The sequence below is a fragment of the Cibotium barometz genome, chromosome 36 (assembly GCF_041138505.1).
Source record: "Cibotium barometz isolate CiBa-2024 chromosome 36, ASM4113850v1, whole genome shotgun sequence".
NCBI lineage: Eukaryota > Viridiplantae > Streptophyta > Polypodiopsida > Cyatheales > Cibotiaceae > Cibotium > Cibotium barometz.
The window spans coordinates 29,530,685-29,556,822 of NC_141081.1; the positions used below are offsets into that span (position 1 = coordinate 29,530,685).

At 44.7% G+C, this 26,138-nt stretch overlaps 1 protein-coding gene across 18 annotated transcripts in view; it reads right to left on the reverse strand.

Moving 5' to 3' along the window:
* The window catches only part of LOC147617756 (uncharacterized), a 130,705-nt gene that overhangs the window by 27,728 nt on the left and 76,839 nt on the right, over nucleotides 1–26,138 (reverse strand). For 8 of the 18 annotated variants that reach the window (XM_086776002.1, XM_086776005.1, XM_086775999.1 and 5 more), the window contains one exon: nucleotides 20,752–20,804. The exons of the other annotated variants lie outside the window; for them this stretch is intronic. The gene's annotated coding sequence lies outside the window, so the exon portion shown is untranslated. The remainder of the gene's footprint in view (nucleotides 1–20,751; nucleotides 20,805–26,138) is intronic. 18 annotated transcript variants of the gene reach the window in all.

The window sequence follows — 26,138 nt, forward strand, 5'->3', positions numbered from 1 at the left end:
CCCATAAACCATATGAATGCCCTATTTTCTGATGAGATTTGTGGCATGTGAACAGGTGGTAAGTATCATCTACACGTAGTTCATTTTACAATGTAATGTTATAATCTTTGCAAGTAGTTCATTTTATAATAATGTAATGTTATAACCTTCGCAAGTTTACACCCATTAATAAGTGGGTGGACATTATTATTAAGTGGCCAAACTCTTTTAAACACGGCATCCCTTTTTGGGCTTGAGGTGTGTGTGGGCACACTTATGGACACCCCACCCTACTTATGGCAAGCTTGCCAAGTGTGGGGTGAGTGCTCACTACTTGGCATTACGTGGTTTGCAACCACCACCCTTTTTCTCCCATCATGTGAGCTAGGCATATTCTCTCCTATACCCAAGCACCCCATCTGCTAGCGGACCTATACAACCACTATAGAAAACCTAACCCACACTGTACATATTCATACGGTACAGAGTCTACTCTCAAAAACCCTAAAATGCTGTCAAAAACACTAAATTCCAATTTTTGAGTGTTTGTCACCCAAAACCTTGTAGAACAGCTCAAATACACTTCATTCATGAAGATTTCGTTGCTCTCAACTCTACCATGCTTGGGTAATATCCTATTGTTCCCATAGGGAGAGAATTTCCCTTGTACACTTGTTTGGACTCTCCAATATTCTATCACCATGTGCACATAGTTCGGTCTTCCACCACTGGGACTGGGTCCACATGTTTGGTGTGGAGACTAGGGAAGGATGGAATACACTAAAGGGTCAAGAATACACATGGCAATTCCTTGGAGGTTTGAGGTTTCAACGTCGACAAACCTTGTTTTTAGTACATGTATTCATTGCATTGTTCATGCAAATTTGGCACTTCGTGCCTTAAAGGCTTGTATACAAATTACTCCCAAATTATATATATATATATATATATATATATATATATAAACTTTTTGGGTTGGCATGGCAGGGAGGGGAGGGTGTTGTTGGGGGTGTGTGTGTGTGGGGAGGAGTGGGGGTGTGCTCTTGGCCTTGCTGGTGTACTTTCATATTCAGTTTTGCTATCTTGTCTTGTGTAGTGCCTTGTCTTTAAGTGTCAAGAGTATTAAAACTTAAGTGTGTCAACAAAGTTGTCTTCCCTGGACAAGGATATTACATTGGTATCAAAGCACAATTGCCTTCATCTTCTCAGACGATCCCTCATCTTGAACAACACTAGCTAGCGGGGCTTATAATAACTATGCCAAACCAAGAAAGTAGTGGAGAAATTCCCAATTCCAAGGGGAATTCTAGTGGAGCACATGCCTCCGAATTGCCTCATGGAAGTCATGCTCATGATGTACTTTGCAAGGAGAAGGTGCAAGATGAGGAGCCCAATGGACCAAGATTGAAGAAAGGCTTCTCCAAGCAAAGCAAGAAGAGTTGAAGTGTTTACATGATGACCCGCAAGTCAAGCAGGTATTGGAAGATAAGAAGAAAGATGCATGGCTTGATAAAACTTTTGAGACTTTGGATCTAAAAATGGGGCAAAAGCCTCGAGAGGTAGAAATTTCATTTCTCATTCATAATGGGGTTGTATTGGAAGGCAATACAAGGAGAACTTGTTTTCAAGAAACCACCTTACTTAGATCCTCATGGAGGAGCTTCTCAAAGGCTGAAATCTCTCTCACAGACAGGCGGCTTCAATTACTTCTCACCATGCTTCTACTCCACATGATTCACGAGGTGACCGATATGTGGGCCGTGCAGTTGCCTCTCTTGATATCAAAACTGACCATCATGTCACCAATGCCACTACTTTGCTGAGCTCTCAAGGTGAGCGAGGTCAGCATGCCAGCCAAGGTATTCTATATACCTAGATGAATCGAAGAACATGCCTAAATTCACCTTTTAGGAACGTGCATGTTATATACTCATGGTAGTCAACCCACAAGACTATATAACTATCAACTCCATTATGCATAGTATGGACTAGATACTACGACATCCCCACTAACGTCATCAATGCCCAATAGTGGATGTAGAACTCTGTATCAAGATATGCTCTCACACACGCACTCCACACACACACACACACACACACACACATAAGAGCATATATTCACACAAAGCCCTTCGTACTGAGTTTTTGTCAAACCTCCGGAGATGCAAGGCAGACTCAGCCATAATGAAGCCTAGCACTAAGGGAAGTAGCAAATAGAAAGAATTAGTACAACCATTATGCCTATTGACCTCTCCAGGGATGGTTATGAGCATCCCATACTTAAAGCTACTCTCTTTATGTAGAGCCTACTCATGCAACTAAATATGCAAATGAGACACAAGAACCTGAGGATGTTGTACCTATGCATGCCATATGTATCACGGCCACCTGTACCTCAACCACATGTATCTAGGCCTCATGTATCCTGGCCGGCCACATGCAGTGATGCCTCATGTTGCAGGGGCTTCTTCCCCATTGGTTGATAGGGGCAAGAGAAAGCATGATGACATTGAGCACCATAGCAAGGAGTTCAAGGCCAGTTTCAGACTTATCATGGTGACTTTGATGCCTTAAAAGTCATGTGAGCACATCCTCTCTAGACCTCCTAGTGCTGCATACCCTCTAGTCAATCTAGAGAGAGAGAGAGAGGCTAACAGTTTGACATAGCTTTCAGTGACAAGGACTTCTCCAAGTACATCATGCAAGTATGCACTTAGAGGGTGCAGCTGCTTATTGCTAGCTTTTGGAAAAGCTATCAGGTACTCCTATGAGTACATGGGATGACTTCAATCAAAGATTTATAGGTTCTTGCCTCTTAATGCATTGAAGAATACTCTTAAGAAGTGGGATTGGGTGAAGCAGAATGAACAAGAACATGTGCAAGCATATGCCTCAGAAGTCATGTCTTTCATCTCACATTTTGACATAACTTTAAGTGATAAGGACTTTTCCAAGTACATCATGCAAGTATGTACTTAGAGGGTACAGCTGCACATTGCTAGCTTTCAAAAAAGCTACCAGGTACTCCTCCGAGTTCAAATCAAAGTTTTATACACAGTTCTTGCCTCTTAATGCAAGAAAGGATATCCGTAAGAAGGGGGATTGGGTTAAGCAGAATGAAGGAGAACTTGTACATGCATATGTCAGCAAATTTTGGAAGGTACTCTTGGAAGTATCACCTTTTATGCACATTGATGATGAGGAGAAATAGAGGAAGTCCAAAGCAGGGCTTCAACCCGTGTATCAATCAGATTTGGAACAGCATGCTTTGTTCATGTTTGATAAGATGTTATCCAGAAAGCTCCTATATAGGGGTGCCACGCATACAGTCAAGGAGGTGCAGCCAGAGCAGAAGTCTGAGAAATCCACCAAGTCTAGCCGATTGCCTCTAGGTCCTAGGATCCTAAGGTCACCCAACAAGTGCGAAATCCTAATAGCCTAGTCCCTGAGGGTGTGGTCCACATAGGTGCTGTCCCACTCCTACTCAAGGCCAACACTTCTGAGGGAAGTAGAAGACCGTCACTTTAACATCTATGAGGAAAGGCAAAAGTGGTGCAAAATGATACACAAGACGAAAGGCACCAGCACGTCCACCAGGGGACAGAAATCGAATAGGAAGCATCTAAAGAAAACATAATCCACTCGGTGTCCCATAACCCATGTGCCACTCTAGATGACTCCAGTAGAGACTAGGGAGGAGCAAATGACTATCCCAATCAGATTCAAGGAATATTGCCAAGATATGTACCCAGGCCAAGGAAGGTGGGGGGCGGCAAGTGGACCCACTCCTCTGGAAGGCATCCAAGGCACTTTTATCAGCGCGCACGCCGGGGGCCCGCCGGGGGGGGGGGGGGGGGGGGGGTGGTTTTGCGATTGACGAAGAGGCCAAGGGTGCAAGGGCAATCAAAGCGCAGCAATCAAGGGAAGCTCATGAAGATGGGAGAAGGGCTGGAGGGTGGGAGTAAGACCAAGATGGGACCTAGAAAGTGGCGGCCCCAGATTCGTAACCTGGTTTTGTCCCACAATATCCTCTACTGGTTCCACTGGGATATCTAGGGACAAATGCTCATAATGGGCTCACTGTCCTTGGGGCCACCACTGCTTCCCATCATGTGCTTGGAGCGGCGGGACCTGTTGAGGGTCTCAGCCCACTGGAGGCAGGTTTGAAAGAGATGCTAGGAAAGGAGGCTTCTGGCGAGGATTCTGCCATGAAGCGCCGCAGCCAGCCAGAAAACCAAAAGCCACACGGTAGGCCAAGCCTTGTGATGAATTTCCCACACTCAAGCACCAAGGCCGCGCTAGCCCCTAGGTGACATCTGGCAGCATACAAAACACTGCTCCTCGGGCAATCCAGAGAACAACACCCATTGGAAGAAATGTAACCATCTAGCTAGGGATTGCGACATGCTGAGGGAGGTTCTCCAAAGAGCCGATGAGCACACGAAGGGAGGGTTAGAAACCTTGCTGCCCTCCCAATGGAAGCTGGCATAGTGCCGGAAGGGAGGAGGCAACCTAAGAATCTGGCCAAGGGAATGCCCAGTCACTGGGAGCAGCGTGTGGTATCCTAAGGGAGGCCGTAGAATTGAACAGAGACCATGAATCCTGTAAATCCAGCTGGACACTCTGAGAGGGAGGCTACAGAGATGGAGAGATTGGGAAAAGCAACACAAGGGGCCTGTAATGCCAGATTAGCAAACCCCCCCCCCCTCCAAAAAAAACCTCCCACCCACGTGCACATGTGAGGAAGCAGCCCCGTTTCCTTTTCACATCTAACTGATGCATGTCCACACTGTGTGTCCTGTGCCCGTGCCCATGTCCACCTGCTGGTTGTCCAGAGGGAAAAACACAGGCTCATAACATCCGACAGGCCCGACGTCCACACCAACCCAGGTGCAGACCCTAGACACAACAGCTTCAGATCCGGGACATACTTCAGTGGCTTTAACTAGGCAATTTTGTCTTTTTCATCAGTTTACCAGTTTTTTATAACACATAATCTTTGTAATCCCTTATGTCTCATAGACCTTATGGTCTTTTGAAGACGTTCAATATAACCCCCTTCACTGATGTATACCATTTTATACCCCCAGTATGGTACAGGATGGAGCTAGCTAGGTTGCATATCATGATTGTATACTCCATGCATATAGCTTTGCATTCTCCTAGTAATAGAGCTCCATCAGATTCAGCTTTTTTATTCAGTACTTTGTCATTTTGTTGGGATGACAGAGGATACCCCATACAGGTACTCCGATTTGTCTCATAGGCCGAGTTCGGTCTTTTGGAAGACGTTAATAAAATCTTTCTTTCTTTCTTTCTCTCGCGCCGCGCGCGGGCACGCACGCACACAACCAAATGCAATGTAGTTAATGCATACCACATAGATGCTCTCACACATAAACTGAAACATTTTTTACTTAACTAGGCTTTTAAGATACATGACACCGCACAACATTGTATATGGACCAGAAAATCATTAGTCTGTTGTGCAAACCAAACCAGAATATGAATCAGTAGTGACCTTACATGCTTCTATAGGTTCTTGATTAAAATTATGGTGACAACAGTGTCTTGAATTTAAGTCTGATGGCTTAGAAAACATGCCTAGAGGAGAGATTAGAGACTACTATGATCTTAGTAAAATATTTTGCTCCATATAATGGATCAATTAAATCATCCATGCGCGGAACTGGATACTAAATTCTTAATAGTCAACTTGCTAAGACCTTTTAATTTGCGCAAAAACACACAGTTCCACATTACTAGAATTATTTGGTGCACCCCACGAGACTATTTGGTTGTACATGACCCATTTGGAGATATTCTTGAAATTGTTGAGCAACTTCATCCTTCCCTAATAGGCTGACAAAGTTTTCTAATGACACTTTCGGCATCAGCCCAATTTTATGATTGACACAAGGAGGTAGGCCATAAATTGTCATCGACTGATTGTGATGAGGTCCCCTCTCTCCTTGTGTCCTTCTTGCGCCTTTACACATCTTGTTGGAATATATCATCTCCAGAGGGTCTACATACACCTTTTCATGCTTGCACTAGTCATTTTATGAGACCCTGCATTGGCATATTTAGCAGATATTATTTAGGCATTTTTCTACCATTTTTAAAGGCATTTTATAGCATTTTATGCTACTGGACAGCTGTCGACCTGCTGCAGCTGGCCAACTAGTTCTTTGGGGGGGATATATATAAAGGTGCTCACCCTTCCCCTCACTTTTCATCTCATTCTTGCATATCAACTGGAGGTCATTGGCTGTAGCAACAGTCTCTTATGCTTGTAAGCATCTATGGGCTTCCCTCGTGCTCATTTTCAGCAATAATCTAACTGTGTCCAGCCTTCTACAGTTTGTGCTTTGGGCCTACAACCTGTGATGCTCTTTCACAGCCCACCCCTAGCCTTTTGCCTCCACTCCTTGCTTGTTTCTTTGTGGTGCTCTAGTGGAGACCCAACGGCAATTTCTTTGAGATTGCCTATAGGTTTGGTGGAGGATTTTCAAGCTATTCACTTTTGATTCCAGCACTCTCCACTTCGTTATAGATGGCGTGATTAATCGGGCCATGGAGGTGGACCCGCCATCTTCTTTATAAGGTGGATGGCTTAGGTCTGGCTGTGCAGCTCATACATGTTCACATCTCGGCGATTCTTGCTTCCTCTGTCCTGGGGCCACACCCAGTGGACTGTGAAGAATGGAGTGAGTGAGAGATGGGAGCTTATCAGCAGCATTGCTGCTTGGCAAATCTGGCAGACCAGATGTAGAGCGACCATTGAGGGCTCCATCACACTGCCCGTCGAGATGATCCACTTCATTTGGTCAGGCATCATCCACACTTTGTGCAAGGATGATAGTGTCGGGCATCCTTTTTGCGCATATGGTTAACAGAGATGGTTTTTGCCTTGGAACTAAGGTATGACTAAGGAAGATTGGAACATTGATCTTTGTCATATGGTTCTTGCTGTTCTTGACCACAGGATCGGTCAATTGGATTTTGAGATAATGCTATTTGTGGAGTTGGTCTCCTTTGGAATGGCATGGTTTGGTTAAGCTCAAAGCAAGGTAGGATCAAAACGTACGTACGGATCCAATCCGTACCATACGGATCGATCCGTACGTTTTTTTTTTTTGGTTGTGGCGTGCCTGCGTCCAGTGTCTGCGTCTTGCGTCTGGACTCTGGAGGCCGTACGACCTCAACCTTCCGGTAAGAGCTAGCCACCATGCTCTCTCCTCTCTACAGTTGCACTCTCTCTCTCTTCGCTACTGTCGCCGCCGCCTTCTCCCTGGGCCGCCCCCTGCTCACCGCCGCCTCAGTTCGCCTCTGCCCTAACCGCCCCTGTTCGCTTCGCGCCTCTGTGCGTAGCCGCCCTCTCTGTTCGCCACGGCGCCTAGTACGGCTGGCAATATAACTCACCCACCCTTGCTCAGGCCCCCAAGGCAGCAACATAACTCTCTCTCTCTCTCTAGGTGCCAGTAGTATCATCTTTATTTTTCATTTTCTGGTTTTTTATCCAGACATTGTATCAGATCCACCATGATGTAACTTTTTGGTCTCATAAGTCACTATGGCCTTTTGAAGACGTTAATATAACATTTCATCTCTCTCTCTCTCTCTCTCTCTCTCTCTCTCTCTCTCTCTCAAAGCCTTAGCCCACCATCTGTGGACGACTCACTTGTGACAATGTGACTTGTCTTAAGTAATAAGTATTAAGTATTAAGTATGATTAACTTATTAAGTATGATTTACGACTTGTGATTCTAATTTCTCACTTTTGAATTAGTAGGTTTGTGACCTTGTTGTGTCTCTATTTCGGAAGTTTTATATGTCAATGTGGACATGGACTGAAATTCTATGTAGGTGGCTGAAATTTCTGAGATTTTATGTATTTTTACCAATGGTACGTATTTTTATGTACCTTAAATTTTTTTTCCGTACCAAACAACGTACAGTACGTACGGATCCGTACAGTACATAACGTTTGGTACCACCTTGGCTCAAAGGCTGCGGCAACTTGAGCTAACACTTCGAGACTCTAAGAAGGGCATAAGTCTTGCGAACAGTCCTAGAGTTGGTTTGGTTCATTGATATATGGATTGAACTCTATTTGTGCATGTATGCATACACTTTCCGAGATATTATGGTATTCTGGTGCCATTGGATCTTGGTACCCTTGAGAATACATCGGGCAATACTCTGGATGTGTCAGGATGAGATGCATGTATGTTGGTATGATACATCAGGTACTTTACCATGTTCATGGTGTATCACTGAGTGTGGCTCCTGAGGGATGGCCATAAGTAGAGTGTGTAAAGCATCAAGAGGGACATATGTGGAAAGTACTTAGTGGATGTATAGTTTAGATGCATTGAGTGCTTTCATATGCTCATGTTGTACCTTCAGTCGTGGGTCCTACAAGGATACCCATGGGTGTTAGGCTTGCAAGCAACCCTGAGACTGTTATTGTGGAGTGGGTAGAGCATCTTGAGGAGCATATTGTTTGCGAATGCATATATGTGTCATGCATATGTTTGTCATATGTAGAATGATGCATGGATTTATTTTTTGGCTAACACACATTACGTGTTTCCACTTGATTTTAGACTTTTGCTCTGCAGGTTCTGAAGGAACAAGCAAGAGTTGTTGGTCACTTCGATGTGACAGTGTGACCTTATCGTTCAAGATGATTGTTTCAGCACCTCGATGCACAAGACGGGCATTGCTTTGGTCACATGGGGACTCTTTCTTCATTGGATGCCTTACTGTGTTATTGAGTGCAATCAAGGACGCTTGCTATTTCTCAAGAGGGGGGTATGTTACGAGCCTGTGTTTTTCCCTCTGGACAACGAGCAAGTGGACACGGGCACGGGCACAGGACACACAGTGTGGACATGCATCAGTTAGATGTGAAAAGGAAACCCATGTTGGAGGCTAGCCCAAGTGTGAAAGGGGACAAAAAGGATCTTCAAAAATCTTAAGGTTTTTAAAACCTGTGAAGATAAAAATATTATTATTTAATAAGCATGCGTTTTTGAAAACCTTGCTTTTGGTGTTTTTATGAAAAATGCATCTTCTTTATTTAAGGGAAGGTGGTGGATTGGAGGGTAGGGGCATGGCGTGGTTGCATGGGTACGATGTCGCTGTAGTTGGGTACCACTGCCACCGGGTACAGCAGCTACCACTAGCTACTGCTGCTACGCCGCCGGGTACAGTCGGGCGCCGCCACTGGTACAGGTGCCGCCGCTGCTAGAGCCGTCGCGCTGCCGCCAGGTACAGAGTCAAAACTGTCGCCGCTGGTACAGGCGCCGCCACCGGGTGCAGTCGGGCACCGCCACCGAGTACAGAGCCGCGCCGCCGCCGCCGGTACAGTCGGGCGCCGCCGTCAAAGCCGCCGCCTCTGTGCCGCGCCGTGCCGCCGCCAGGTACCGCTGCCCCTGCTGCTGGCTGATACTGATGCTATTGTTGGCCGCTGGGCGTTGTTATACTTGCATGTAAGAGTTGCTGTTGTTGGGTGCTGATAAGTGCTGATGCACATGACCTACACCAGGGTGCTGTTGCACATGGGCAACCACGCCCGTGATTAGGTGGTTGAGCATGGATTACAAACAAGTAAAAAGCAACCAAGAGACTACATCTATGGGCAACGAGCAATGGGCAGCTAGGCAGGTGTCAGGCAAGAGTCTCTTTGCAGACAATATGGCAAACAAACGAGGGTCAAATGGGAGACTCTCTACGCCAGATGGCTGCATGTGTGGAAGCAGTCAGCGTGGATCTCTCTCTCTATCTCTCTTGAGAGAAGGTGAGCTGAAGGAGGCACCAAGGGGCTAACAGCCAAGGAGTCTCTCTCTCTTTCTTCGCAAGGAGGTTTTGTTTACGAGATTGGGATACAGAGGATCAAGCTACATATGCGCAGGATGATGTTCTTGGAAGAGATGTGTGTTGCTCTTCATCTTGGACTTATGTGTATTCAGGGATGGCTTGACACATCCTCTATCTTTCTCTCTCTGAGTTTTTGGCATCGTGATTGATGGTGCATATGAGGATTTATCTGTCATGGAAATAGGACATTAGTCTTTCGTAAAGAAACAGGACTTTGGTATCGGGGATACAAGCCTATGGTTTATCAGATACAGTTCTTTGGTTTCGTGAGGAAAGCATGTCTTTGGATTCATGTGAACAGGAAATAGTTTTCTCGAGGTTACATGCAGGCTGTGATTATAAGGACATATGGTTTACTATTGTTTGGGAAAGCATTGTGAGATCCATGGTTGAGATGGAGAAGACCTTTTCAAGCACGGAGATATTGTCCAGGTGTGCCTTCCCTATGGACTGCTTTGCTGTAGTAACGAGAGTTCTTATTTGGAAAGTCCTCGGTGAAAAACTAAGAGGGATCCTATTGGTAAAGGATTCACAAGTTGTACTATGTAGTCATTTTTGATCAAGTAAAGAAATACCGCAAGGGACGCCACTGCGTTTTGGGGCCAATCAGTGTCCTTGTACTATTTGCAGGAGCACTCTAGCTCCCCTGTTTGTTTTCCTTTTCCAGGTTCCCATGGGTGATGAAGTGTTTTGTGTGTGAGTGTTTGTTTCACCGCCCGTCAGATTTCTGAAGGCCGGTTTCATCGGATTTGGCATGTTCTCCCAATGGTGCCCCCTCGCTGATGGGTGCTTTGGGTAAGGCGCTGGCGGGTCTGCCTGAGCTAGGGCTCCTCCTGCTTACGGCGTCTGGTCACCTCGGGGGTTGTCTGGGTACTGTAATACAGTATATGCATATCTGGTTCAAGGAAAAACTAATTGGCTACAGCCAAGTGTGCCTTTGCTAGGGCTGCAAGCTCACTATCTATCAAGGCAATGTAGTTACAAAGGCAACTAATCTTTCAAGAGCAGATAGTGAGCCCTCCATGTTTCAAGAGGAGACTGTGAGCCCTCCATGTTTCAAGAGGAGACAATGAGCCCTCAATGTAGTTACAAAGGCAGCTCTGAGAGCTTCACCTTTCAAGAGGAGATAGTAAGCCCTCCATGTTTTCAAGAAACATGTACACAATCCCCCCAAATACTCTTTGGGGTCTTCTTTGGGTGGTGGTTGCAGTTCAAAGAATCCCCAATCTGTGTGATGTTACAATTCTCTGAGATGTACTCAAACAAGTCCATATGCATCTAAATGCATGTAGCTGTGTCAAGGTCATGATGAGGACTCCCTCAGGCAGAGGTCTCCACGGGCACGCTCTAGTTGGGTGTCTTTGTACCTCCTCCTCATTATTATTCTTTCGCTTGGTATTGCCCAACCTTTGTAAGGAGTGTGTTACCATGGTCCTGTCATGTGCACAGTGTGTATCTCTCGTGTGCTATACGCACACAAGACTAGCTTCGAGGTTTGGGGAAGCTTGGAGCTAGGCAAGCTAATTGGCGAGCTGAATTAGGGAAAGACTAACAACGGGCACCCAAGTATGGACGGCGGGCGCCCAATTGTGGACGCCCGATGACCGGCCAAGAGCCTATAAAAGGGTGGCCAAGGTTAGTCATTAGTCATATAGAGTCTCGCGAGATTTGTGAGAGCTCTATGGTCTGGAGCCTAGATCTAGTGTGCAGACGTGCACATGCTTTACGCAGCCGAGGCCGGCAGCAATCTCGAGGCCCGAAGGGTAGCTTCGTGACAGTATGGGACGTCGCGAGGAGGAGATTGGTCAGTACGTCAATCTAGTTAGCTCAGCTCGTGGCCCGGTGGGGACAGCCAAGACTGTGGGCTTGCCCACGGCTGTCATGGTTGGGAGGTGAGTCAGGCCTGCACGCCCTTCTTGTTGTTTGCTTGTTTGCAGGTTTCGAGTCTCGTATCAAGAGCTTCCACGAGGAGATCTGGTGGGGATTTGACAGTGGTAGCAGAGCGTGCCTCGTGTGAACGAGCAAGTCGGTAGGTAGAGAAGATGAGGTCAAAGAAAGGTATGTGTTCAAGAAGCTTGCTGTTTTGTTATGCATGCTGCTGTTTTTTTTCAGTTAGTATGTGCTTTTTCATCAAAGAAACCCCTGATGAGGGTGTAGGTAGATGGTAGGGTTGTTTTGCTTTGCAATAAACGTGAGAGAGAGAGCGTGTGAGAGGTGTGAAAGCTGGCAAGCATTGGCGTACTGGACGTGGGCCACCGAAATCACAGGCAGTTAGAAACGCGGGCGCCTAGGCCAACGTAGCCAGGCGGCCAGGTGGCGGGCGCCTGGGCCTAGGCGGCCAAGCTTAGGCGCAAGCCGACGCAGGCCGCCTGAGCATAAGCGTTGGCTGGAACGCGTGGATGGCAGCGAGGTGGCCGACGACCGCAAAGCACGCGCCTATAGCTTGGTCGGTGACGGCAATAGCGCAGGTGACGAAAGCAGCAAGCCAGCGGCGCTGATTCCAAGGGGGGGAAAAAACCAGAGAAAGCATTCGACGCTTTGGGTGCTTTTTTTTAGATTAAACTTTTTTTAAAAGAGTTTAAAGGCCCCTCTAAGGTTTAAAGGTGTTTTTTTTTTAAGAAAGCAGAATATGTATATCCATATAAATATATATATATATATATATATATATATATATATATATATATAAACACAAAAGCACAAGCTCAAGTAGCTTTTGGGGACAGTTATATAAACCCCTTAAGTGGGCTTCTTGCCACAAATCTCTCAAGTTTTCAAGCTCTCGAGCTCTCAAGTTCACTTGCACTTTTATTGTGCAAAGATCGAATTTTCTCTCCACTTGCCCTCTTCACGATGTCGACCCAAGAATCGGAGTTGGAGCCCCTTGTCGAACGCAAAGGCTTGCCGACTACGGAAGATACCGATGCCGATCTTTTTGACGATTATGTGTCAAAATCAGATTTCCAAGAGTTCAAAGTTGCTCTCGAAACTACTTCTTCGGAACGTCAGGCACAAATTGCCGCCCAGATGCAAGCCTTGCAAAACTTCCTCTCTCTTGACCACTACCCTCTCTACTCTTTCGGGTATGGATACCTTGGCCTCTGCTTTAGGCCCCAACATTACTCCGGAACCGTTCGGAGGCGAGCAAAAGCAGCGTACCAAGGAGATCGTGGACACATGGCTACATAAGTGGCACGTCCATTTTCAGTTTCATCCATATGATAATGGAAAAAAGATCCAGTTAGCAGCAGGTTTCCTCTTAGGCAAAGCTTTGCTTTGGTGGAAGGACCTCAATCCTAAGCCAACAACTTAGGCACAATTTGAAGACGTTTTCAAGAAGAAATTTCTCAAGAAAGAGGATGATTATGATGTTGTTGCCCGGTTTACAGCTTTGACCATGACCTCGCAGCACCTCACTTATGAGGTCTACCTCCAGAAGTTTAGGGACTTGCAGATGAAAGCTACAAAGATAGATCCCACTACTCTTTTAGGGTTTTTCGTAGCTGGTTTACCAGACTCATACCGTTTACAGGTTAAAAATAACAAATGCAAAACATTGGACGAGGCCATTCATTCAGCTCGTATCTATGATGATACAATGGTCTCTTCCAAGTCTAAACCCGTTACCAAACAGGGGAACAAGCATAAAAGAAAGTTCTCCGCACCTATGGCTAACACGACTTAAGGAAAGTCTTCGGACCAACCTTCGAAGAATCCAAGTTTGACACCAGTGAAGAAGCAACGACTCCTTAAGGCTTTAAAGTTCAAGAAGGAGGGACGTTGTTTCATCTGCGAAGAAAAAAGACACATGCGTAACGAGTGCCCGAAGCAAAAGGGTGCAAAGACCAACGCAGGACCCAAGCCAAAGGCAGCTAACCAGTTGTCTTTGACAGGTACGTCAGTTACTGTACTTTCTCGCCCTAGTACATGTTCTGATTGTCTGTTCAACTCTAAAGTATTTGGCTTGCATGATCTTCTCCGAGTTTATGGAGAAGTGAATGGCCATAGAATTCACATTCTTCTAGACCCTGGCAGCTCACACAATTTTGTTAACTACAAACTTGTGCAGAAATTGATACGACACCCAACGATCATACCTATGAGGTACGCTTACCTGCGGGAAGGCAAGTATGGGATCGAAAGGTGGAGATGCTACCAATCCGGATTCAGGACTACAAAGATACTATGGAATGCTATGTTATGCACCTAGAAAATGTAGACTTGTTAATAGGGGTTAAGTGGTTTAAGACTCTTCAAGTCCAGATAGATTGGTCTAGTCATATTTTTTCTTTTCAGCATAGGAACACTCGGTATAATATTTTACGTGATTGTATACATCCCTCTCAGGAACCTCTTGAAAATACAGTTGATTTTGGAAATATAATGGATTCTTCTTTGTATACCGCTTTCCATTGTGTATTGATTCCACTTTCTTTATTTCTCATACCTTCTATGGATGTGAATGAATTAAGTGTGTTTGAAAGCAAAGAATTACAGAAGATACTTGATTCGTTTCAAGATGTATTTGCCATCGGGTTTACCACCTAAAAGGGCAGTAGATCATCGTATTGATTTGATCCCTGGTGCCCATCCTGTCAGTATTCCACCTTACAGGATGAGCCAAGCTGAGGAAGAGATTGAACAAGCTGACAATTAAGAACCATTATCCTCTTCCTAGATCAGATGACCTGATTGACCGGTTAGCAGGAGCGAAATATTTCACGAAGATAGATTTGCGTACTTGCTATCACCGGATACGTATTCATGAAAGGCATGTCGAAAGAACTGCCTTTCGGACTAGGTAAGGCCATTACGATTTCTCGTATTATCTTTTGGGTTAACCAATGCTCCAACCACTTTCCAGCAAATGATGAACGATCTTTTTCGTGAACATTTCGGAAAATTTGTGGTGGTGTTCCTGGATGATATTTTGATATATAGTCGTACTCTTGAGGATCGTGTTAGACACCTCACGATTGTCTTATCTATTTTAAGACAGAATCGACTATATGCTAAGTTAAGTAAATATGACTTTTTTATGACAGACATCATTTACTTGGGACACAAGATCACTAGAGATGGATTGAGCATTGACTATGACCGAGTTCAGAAGGTTCTGGACTGGCCTATACCACGAACAGTGAAACAACTTCGTTCTTTTCTCGGTTTTGTTGTTTTTCTTTGGAAATCTGTGCAGGAGTACTCTCACCTCACACATAACCAACTTATTGAAAGGTCGTGGATGTAAGTCAAATCAGCCTATCACTTGGAATAATGATTTGGATATGGCCTTCAGACTTTTGAAAGATAAAGTCAAGGAAGCACCTATCTTAGCATTACCCGATCCTAGTCGGCCTTATGTTCTTGAAACTGATGCCAGTGACTATGCCATTGGGGCTGCTCTATTTCAAGATGGTAGACCCGTTGCTTTTGAAAGCAAAAAGCTAGATGACACTCAAATCTCGTTGGCCAATCCTTGAGAAGGAGCTTTATGCTGTGATTCATGCTCTCAAGGTTTGGAGACATTATTTATATGGCTCCAAGTTTGTGGTATTGACTGATCATCAGTCAATCAAGTATGTGTGTGATGCGGATGATTTGAGAGGAAGGAAAGCTCGTTGGACTGAGTTAATACAAGATTTTGATTTTGAGATCCGTTATCGGAAAGGGTCCATGAATAGTGTTGCAAATGCGCTTAGTCGAATTAGAGAGGTGAATACTTTGTCGTTCATCAAGATTTCTACTTACTTATTTCAGTCATTGAGAGGGTTTTGCAAGACTCATAGTTATTTTGGTCCATTTTGGCAGAAGATCCAGGACGGGAGCTCATTGATTGACCTAGACTCAATGATTGAGCAGTCTACCATTCAAGCTCCAGGAGGCCAGTGGATGATTCGGAATGGTTTACTATTCCGTAATGACAAAATTTGTGTACTACAGATCCCGGACATTAGGTCCAAGATTCTTAAGGAGTGTCACGACGCCCCTTCTGCTAGACACCCTGGGGTACACAGGACGCTATCATTAGTGAAACACACTTTTTATTGGCCAAAGATGAAAGGGTATGTAGAAGATTATGTTCTCAAGTGTCAAATTTGTCAGGCAAATGAAGCTAAACGCTTTAGACAGGCTGGGTTGTTGCATCCTTTGCAAATCCCAGGTAATAAATGGGAAAGTATTTCCATGGATTTTATTACCGGATTGCCAAGAACACATCAAGGCCACGATTCTGTTTGGATTGTGGTAGATCGCTTGACAAAAATGGCTAGATTTTTACCGACCCGGAAGACTATTACTATGTCATTAGCACGGCAATTTATCGAGCAATTGTTTAGATTGTACGGGTTACCGAATGACATAGTTAGTGATAGGGACTCTAAGTTTACGAGTGATTTTTGGAAACAACTTTGAATTTGAGTTCCTCAGATCATCCTCAATCTGATGGCCAGACTGAAAGAGTGAATTAGATTTTGGAGGATATGCTTCGAGCATATGTATCCAAAAGACAGAGTTCATGAGAGAATTATCTTCCTATGTTAGAATTTGCATATAACAGTACTAAGCATACGAGTACAGGTTTTCGTCCTTTTATGCTTATGTATGGTTTTCAACCTAGATCACCTGTTACAGTAGGATTATCAGGACTTCAGCATGATGCAGCACGTAATTTTTTGCAAGATATGCAAGAAATGTTACAAGTTGCGAAGGAATCTATTAGAAGTGCTCAAGACCGAGACAGATTTTATTCTAATAGACATCGTTCACCCAGAGAGTTCTCTGAAGGAATGATGGTGTATTTGCGAGTTCCGAAAGATTCTGAGACTTTACGGACAGGTCGATCTCCGAAATTATCCCCTAGATACTGTGGACCATTTCGTATTACACGAAGGATTGGTTCAGTTGCATATGAATTGGATTTGCCTTCTCAAGTGAAAGTTCATCCTGTTTTTCATGTCAGTAGACTTAAGGAAGTACTGGGTGGAACATACCAGTTAGTTACTCCTCAAGAAATCATAGATGTCGAGGACATGACATTTGTTCCGCACGAACTTCAAAAGATTCTTGGATTTCGTGAAAGAAGATTGCGTAATACGCTTATCACGGAATACAAGATCAAGTGGAAGGATCGTGTTGAGGAGGACGCTACATGGGAGACGTTGACTACTCTTGAGAGAGATTACCCTGGCTTTTTAGTGAGCTCCGGAGTGATCTCTTAGAGGAAGGGAAGTATGTCATGTGCACGGTGTGTATCTATCGTGTGCCATACGCACACAAGACTAGCTTCGAGGTTTGGGGAAGCTTGAAGCTAGGCAGGCTGATTGGCGAGCTGAATTAGGGAAAGACTAACAAGCGGGCACCCAAGTATGGACGGGCGGGCGCCCAAGTGTGGACGCTCGATGACCGGCCAAGAGCCTATAAAAGGGTGGCCAAGGTTAGTCATTAGTCATATAGAGTCTCGCGAGATTTGTGAGAGCTCTATGGTTTGGAGCCTGGATCTAGTGCAGACGTGCACCTGCTTTACGCAGCCGAGGCCGGCAACTATCTCGAGGCCCACGAGGGTAGCTTCGTGACGGTATGGGACGTCGCGAGGAGGAGATTGGTCGGTATGTCAACCTAGTTAGCTCAGCTCGTGGCTCGGTGCAGCCAAGACTGTGGGCTTGCCCACGGCTGTCATGGTTGGGAGGTGAGTCAGGCCTGCACCAGTAGCTGGTCAGGCGATTGCACAGCTGACTGCAACTTGTAACTGAGGTAGAGCCCATGACACTCAATGTAGAACCACCTATTGTGTAGAAAGTAAATATGAACTGATCACAAATGTGGCCTTCTTAGCCTTTATTCCCTATATCCTTGCCTACTAAAATTTGACCTGCCATAGGCACTGATCAACCGTTGGTCACATGTGGCCTCCTTAGCCTTCATTCCCTACATCCTTGCCATATTGAACCTCATCTGCCATAGGCATTGATCAATTTTAAACTCATATGTCTGTTGTTCTGACCTATCCATCTATATCTATCACATGTAACCCATCCTAATGTCAACCAAATTCTATCCCTCAAGAAAGTGAAATACCCATGTGAGCTCTGAGTATTTTCGTACTACCTCGTTTGAGAGGGGTTTCATGCATTGCTTCAATTCATGGATTAGCCAATGCCTTGGAGACAAAAGACTTAAAACAGCCAATAGAGACTATAATATCATTATTCAATGTACTCGGATAATGATTACAAGGATAAAAACAGGGAAAGTGGTGCAAGAATTGACAAGACTGGCAAGCCTAACCCATTCTCAAACCTTAAGGCACCCCAATTGAGATGCTTGTTACACAGCTCTGCAGCATCATAACCTAGCAAACTCAAGTAGCACCAAATCCTTGGGTGCCACAGGATTACACCATATGATCTTTGACCAGCACTAGGCTATCTTTTGATTTGACTAGCGTAACGATCTCAAGAGGGCTTTGGCCAAAGCTGTATCAATGATGTGTCATGGCAAGCTGTTGTAACATGCAACTCTACCATTGTTCATACAATATGTACTAGCTGTTTTGGATCAGTTTATCTTGTAGGGGTGTCATTTCTAGAAGTGAAAGTAGATTTGCAAAGCAACCTAGTGTGTTGCATGCATTGCAGAAAAAATAAAAATAAAAATTTGTAGGTTCTCCTAGCTTTTCAAGTAAATCATACATACTGATAGCTTACTAGCAATAGTTGACTCTGTTTTTAGTTTCAATGGGTTTCAGTTTTCAGCCATTCTATTATATCAGACGCACCCTTCTGCAGCCTAAGATTGACTGAATATAGTCACGCATACAGTCCCATGAAGGTGGACTGTAGTAGAAAAGATTTGGTTTAGCTGAAGCCTAATATTTGGCTGATCTGGAGACAGGATATAAGTATAAATTCTCCCATATGATTTATAATAGAAAGCTTGGGAATATCAAAACCTCAGAGTTGCAAAGTTTGCAACTAAATCATGTGGTCCATTTATATAAATCAAAGAGTTATTGCTAAGGTATTGTTGGTATCCACAAGATTAAAGCTCATCCTATGGTGGGTGGAAGATGTCCATGACGTGAGTGTAGGAGAAAATCTTGTGCAAAGTGAGATGGAGATGGAGGTTCAAGCCATGGAGATGGTGCTGAGAGAGAGAGAGAGAGAGAGAGAGGGAGAGAGAGGGAGAGGGGGGGCACGAAAAAGACATCCAAAACATTCAGATTTTGGGAGACTTCCTGGGCAGAGAACCCATGACTACAAAATATTCAGATTTTAGGGGACATCCGGGGAGAGAACCCTTGACTCATACATAACTAGAAAATGATTTTGGAAGTTTGAAAAACTCCCCATGCTGGTGTGCAATGTCAATGACGATCTTCTTTCAACCCTGTTGCCAAGCGGTTGACACTTGGGCCATTGACCAAGGCAGAGTACCCATTAATGCTCAATTTGGAATCCAATTAGTGAAGGAGGCCCGAAATTGACGATCTGCTCAGCTCTCATCAACCACTTGATCGTTTGACTTCAAAATTGCTTGTGAAAAGCTTGTACCGCCAATTAGAAGACCCTAAAAGGAATTTGAACAATTTTATCTCTAGCCCCCGATTTTTGCATTGTGTTTTTGAGCCAGTTGTGCTGTGTTTTTTGCTGCCTCTATGTGTTGCCTTGATCTGCCGCTTCAGGTGCATTTTGCTGCACATCTGATGTGCGTTACTTACTGCTGCCCTGATATGGGCTACCTTTAGGCTGTGCTAGATGCCGTGGAGCTGATGGTGATGCCCTCTTCCTCCTCCTTGCCTGGTGAATATGGAAACACAACTCCCTTCCATAATGGTTGAGAGCTACTTGCCCACAAGAATGCTGGTAGGATGAGAGATGGTTGCACTGATGAGAAAACGCAAAGGGGGCTGATCTGATGAGAAAAGGTAGAGTTGGGAAAAAACCCTGCAGTGAAGGCGGCAACAAAAACGAGAGCGGACATATGGACCAACCATTGTATGTTATTATAGGAGAGTACTTTCCCTTTATGTATGTACTCTTATCTTTTAGTTATATGGTTGGCTCTAATACCATGCTGGTATCCATAGGATCAGAGCTCATACTACGGTGGGTGGAAGATGTCTGTGATGAGAGCGTAGGAGCAGATCTTGTGCAAGAAGAGATGAAGATGGAGGTTCAAGCCATGGAGATGATGCTCGGAGAGAGAAAGAAAGTTATATTTATGTCTTACAAAAGGCCCAATGGGCCTATGAGACAAAAGATGATTACGAGTATCCATGGAATAGCATCTTCATTGAAAACTAAAAAGAAACCTGAAACTGAAACTGAAACTGAAACTGGAACTGGAAACCTAGTCACTGCGGAACAAACAGGGGATAATCATAATGCACTCTATCCCAACACTATGGAGGGGGGTTCATGGAGGAGATCCATCATCAACAGGAGTGGAAAGAGAGAAAGAGAGAGAGATGTGATAGCCAACAATAGAGAGATGGAGCAGCACAACAATGATTGTATTATGATAATACGTCCATCATGTACAATGCTTAATATAGGCACAAGGCCCTATGTTATGTTCTCATAATAAGAGGGTGTTCACAACTAAAGTGTCCAAAATGTCCAACAAGTACATGTCATAAATATCCAAGTACAATCCGAAGCAAAGAATCATTTATACAAAGGTGAAGAAGAAAGAAATCTGTAAGCTGTAAATGGATCGTCAAAAAAAGGTAGAAATATGATGGCACAAACAAGAAATACACAGAAAGCCTTCTGCCAACATTGAACAACATGAAAGGGATTACACTAATAAGATTTGTCTAAAGCTCTGGCTACAGAATTTGCTTGGCCTTTATCACAATACAAGAGACTTGAAAGAAGAACTGACCAAGTGGGGCATCCCATCGTTGCCTGTGTCCCTATGCCTGAAACCAGCCGGACCTGCACCGTTTGAGCATTATTTGGGATACATAGAACAACCCAATAAAATTTTAAAGGGGCAAAGTCAAAAAGTTTGCAGATTTTTAAAAAATCATTTCTACGTTGAAGCCACCTCTGAAATCGAAGCAGATGTATAATCAAATGTCATATTTAAACAGAGATGGATCATGGTGAGTACCATATGTTATCATTTGAGATGATGCTATGAGACCAATTTCGAAAATAAGTAGGCAACATGTAAGTGGAGGTTTTAAGAATTCTTCCAATTATGCCAAAAAGGTGCTACAAACAATTTTAAGGTCCCCTCTCATGTTTGAGGCATTGTAGCCGAAGCTTGGTTCACTAGGAATACCTTTGCGCTTGGATCAAGGAAACTTCCCGTACTGTTGCCCCTGCACCTAAGCTTTTTCCACCTGCTGTCTGCCCTTTCCTGCCCGTCCTCACTCCTGCACGTCCTCTCTCCTGCCCGCCTTCTCACCCAACTTCCGCCTCCTCTGCAATCATCCCGCCTTCCTTCCTATTCCAACCAGCCTGTCTTCCTGCCCCTCCCACTCTGTTGCCTACACTAGCTTACGGAAAACTCCTATTGTGTTCAAGTCGGCCGCCCATCCCTTGATTGGCATTATGGCTTCTACCCAAGCCAATCCTTCTCCACTCCCACAGGCCGTGAGAACTATCAATTTTTCACAAGACGAGCTTCTCATTCTCCAAAGCGACATCGACAATAAAATGAAGACCACTCTCATTGGGAGGGTCTACGGCTCTCACCTTGCCCGCTCTCACGTTAGAGATTGGCTTCTAGCAGCCCTCCCTTTGGAGCTAGCTATGCACGTTTACTTAGACGAGGTTTTGCTAGAGTGCAGTGGATTATCATTATGCACGATGGAAAACACATTGGTATTCTGAACATGTATGCACCTAATGATAGAGGGGAGAGGATTTCCTTTTGGAAAGCCCTCACTAATTCGCTCCCTCACGCTGATCATTGGATCACTGGGGGTGATTTTAATATGGTTGACCAACCCACAAACAAGAGGACAAGTGGGTATGGTGCACCCACTTGAGAGAGCCTCCTGGGAGTAATTTATTCTTTCTATACATGGCAGAGATTGTTGGCAACCCACAAACAAGAGGACAAGTGGGTATGGTGCACCCACTTGAGAGAGCCTCCTGGGAGTAATTTATTCTTTCTATACATGGCAGAGATTGTTGGCTTGAGGATAATATTCAAAGGAGGTCATCCTCTCTCCTCGTTTCCTGGTCTAATAGGAGGAGGGATGGATGTTGCATCTATGCATGCTTAGATCACTTCTATGTTGACAATTGGCTTCTTGATAGGGGAGAACATACACTCATAGCATCTGGCACCTCCAAATCTGATCATTGCCCATTGGTTTAATGTATTAGAGATCCAGTATACCATGGGTCTACTCCTCGTGAGTGCATTCTTGAGCATCTCAACTCAAATGCAGAGCTTTCACAACATGTGATAGATGTATGGAGATCTCATGACTTTCCTGATGGCCTAGGGAGTGTGGCTTCCACATTGCAACGTGCCAGTGATTTTTACCACAGGATGGCCTTACTTAGGAGAAAGAGAGAAAAGAAAAGAAAGAAAGTTATATTTACCTCTTACAAAGGCCCGATGGGCATTGTCATAGAAAACTGAAACTGAAAACCTCCTAGATAAATGCACAGAACAAACGGGGGAGCGTGCTATAAAGTATACAAGAATAATCATAATGCCATGAGAGGGCTATCAGACGTAAGTTATCAACATTACAAAGGGAACATGAAAAGCACCCGGATGCCCAATGGATGGCAAATACCTTATGTATTGTTATGGCTGAGCTTCAGCACTCCATACAGCAAAGAGCGAAGTATCGTTACCATGCCCAGGAGTCATTTTGGACTCAAAAGGGAGGCAAATGCAATAAACACTTCTTTGCTACTCATGGTCCATCTCATTGCAGAGAAGGTGTTAGATAGTTTGCAGGATACTAAGGGCACACTTCGCTCGGATCTTGCCATGGTGAGGCGGATTGCCTTTGACTTTTATTGTCACCTTCTTACTGCAGAGCCCCATACACCCCAGAGGGATAGAGCACAACAAAAGGTTTGGGCTACTTTGCATCAAATCATCACGGAGGACATGTGTATTTCACTTGATGCCCCCTTCGAAAGAGTGCACAATGCGGCAGCATACAAGCACTAGAGTGTGCTGAGAGAGAGAGAGAGAGAGAGAGAGAGAGAGAGAGAGAGAGATGAACCAACTATGCTGAATATACTGCAATAATCTCCACAACCAAATTGCCTCACATGTAGCATAACAAACTGCATGATACTCCGCCTCTGTAGAGGAAAGCGCCACAATAGGTTGCTTTTTACTGCTCCATGAAATGGCTCCTAACACAAGCGAAAAAACACAACCACTGGTCGAACGCCGAGTATCTAAATCTCTAGCCCAATCTGAATCAGACCATCCAAGAAGAGTGCACCCTTGGCCATAGAAGATGCCAAAGTCCAAAGTACCACGCAAGTACCAAAGAACCCTAAGAGCACACCGCCAATGCTACTGATGGGGTTTGGATGTGAAAGAACTCAATAGGATGATTGCAAAACAAGCGTCCAATCGGGAGTAGGTCAACCAAACCAAACAACCGATGAGAACCTGATGTTGTCCCTGATCAATCCCTAGAGAAGCATCAAGAAGAGAACGCTTCTCACTAGTATCCATAGGAGAAGATATTGATCTGCATCCAGTCATCTGAAACCTGTCAAGTATCTCCAATGTGTACTTCTGTTGAGAAGAAGAAAATATCCTTAGGGGTCTGCCAAATCTCAAAGCTAAGAAAATAATGCAAAAGGCCAAGATCCGTCATCTCAAGCTCTATCTCCAAAGCATCCATGACTGAACGGATCGTCACAGAATAAGAAAACGTAAAGATGAGGTCATCAACATAGACCACAATGTAACAGCCAACCCCCTCTCAAGGAGGATATAAAGGTTCAAATCTGCATGAGAACGGCACAGGCCACGCTTCTAAAAGAAACTCATCAATCCGGTGGTGCCAAGCCCACAGGGCCTGCTTCAAACCATACAAAGCTTTTTTCAGCCGATACACCTGATCATGTCTGCCTAGAGCCTCAAATCCGAGCGGTTGATCAACACACACTTCGTGTGTAAGCTCTCCATTCAGGAAAGCCGACTTAACGTCCATCTGGAATACGAGCCATCTATGATATCTTGCAAGAGCAAGAACGGTGCGAATGGTAGTCATCCGGGCCATCGGAGCGAAGGTCTCATAAGTCGACTCCAAGGCGTTGAGCATAGCACTTGGCAACCAACCTCGCCTTGTGCTTGTCTGAGCGCCCATCAGCTCGGTACTTCGTTTTGAAGATCCACTGGACACCAATCACCTTACGTTGCTATGGCCTAGGCACCGAAATCCAAGTGCCATTCTATTCAATGGCATCCAACTCTGCCTGCATAGCACGACGCCAAGGCTCTTGTGAAAGAGCCTCGTCCACAGAAGTGGGATCAGAAGGACCATGAACAATAGAGAACATAAGAGCATAGTTAACAAACATGTTGCCCTCATGAATTTGTTTCCCTAAAACTCTGAAAGATCGCTTGAGAGAACCAGACGGAGGAGCAGAAGGAAGCTCTTGTAACCCGAAATCATGAACTGTCTGAAAATACCATCCAGGCATAGATCTACTCAAATTCACTGGAGGAGGAGCAAAGTCATCATCATCATCTCACAAAGAATCCACAAATAGAGGTGTAACAGAAACAGAGGGAGGAGGAGGAGGAGGCAGAGGAAGAAGAAGCTCAAGCTCACCACCCCCCTCTGAAGATGCAAGAGTCTTGTCGAACACCACATCATGGCTCACAACTTTGCAGGCTTGCTAATCATATAGACGATATGCCTTAGACATAGAACTGTATCCGAGAAAAGTCATGCGTTGAGACTTTGAGTCCAACTTGGAGCGATGCTCCTTAGATACATGTACATATGCCGAACAACCAAATAACCGCCAATCATAGTCACCAGAAACGTTTTGGGGTTTTTGACGTTTCGGGGTTTTTGAGGTTTCGGGGCAAAACGTTTCGGCCTTCGGCTAAGAAACACCAAGGTTTTGGATTTTTTTCTATATAATTTTACATTGCTAAAGTTCCAAAAAATAGAAACTTTTAACTTTGCGAAACTTTTTTTTTTTTAAGAAACCAAAAAAATCAAGAGTTTCTAAAACGTTTCGTGCGTTTCGAGGCTTCGGAGTTTCTCACTCCAGAAACGCGTTTTCATGTGACTATGCCGCAAATGAACAACAGAGGGCTTCTCACCATGGAAAGCCTCATATGGAGTTCTATCTGGAAGAGCAACAGTAGGAAACCTGTTCTGAATATAGACGACAGTAGAAGCCGCCTCAGCCCAGAAATGTCGAGGTAATGAAGAATGCTCAAGCATAGCACGGGCCATCTCCATGATGGTCCTATTCTTCCTCTCTGCAACTTCATTCTTTGATGGAGTATATGTTGTTGTAAGCTGTCTGTGAATGCCATGATCCTTGATTGCTGAAACTCCTGGGATGTAAACTCACCCCTTCTGTCGGACCTGAGAACCTTGACCGAAGAACCGGTCTCTTTTTCCACCTCAACCCTCCATTCATAAAAGTGTTGAAAAGCCTCATCCTTGGACTTCAAAAAGAAGACCCAAGTATATCTGGAGAAGTCATCCACCATCACGAGCATGTACAATGCCTTACTCAAAGACGCAGTACTCATAGGACCACATAATTCTGCATGAACAAGAGCAAGTGATATCGAAGATATGTGTGTCGCCTCCTTTGGAAAGGCGGCTCAGTGTTGCTTCCCTTGTAAACAACAGGAACAAACAGAAGATGGAGCCTAGTAAACCCTCAACCAACCCATCCTCTGAATCTCGTTGTAGAAGGTGATAGCTCAAATGGCCAAACCACGCATGCCAAAGAGCTGAAGAAGAACCCGTAGAAAGCAAAGCAATCAACTTGTACAAGCCACTATCCTGGACTCCCTAAGCCAAGATGCTCCCAGTCTCCTTATCACGAGAGAAGATCACCTCCGCACCCTGAGTTGAACGAGAGAAGATCACCTCCGCACCCTGAGTTGTAAGAGCACTCACTAACAAACGATTAAATGCCAAATCTGGAATGTACATAACGTAAAAGAAGTACCTCTTGTCCTCGAGGAGTGGAAGATGGGGATGGTGCCATGTCCATGAACTTGCATGAAAGAAGAATTAGCCAAAGTGATATCACCTGTTCTAGCAGTAAAGTCCTCGGACCAATCCC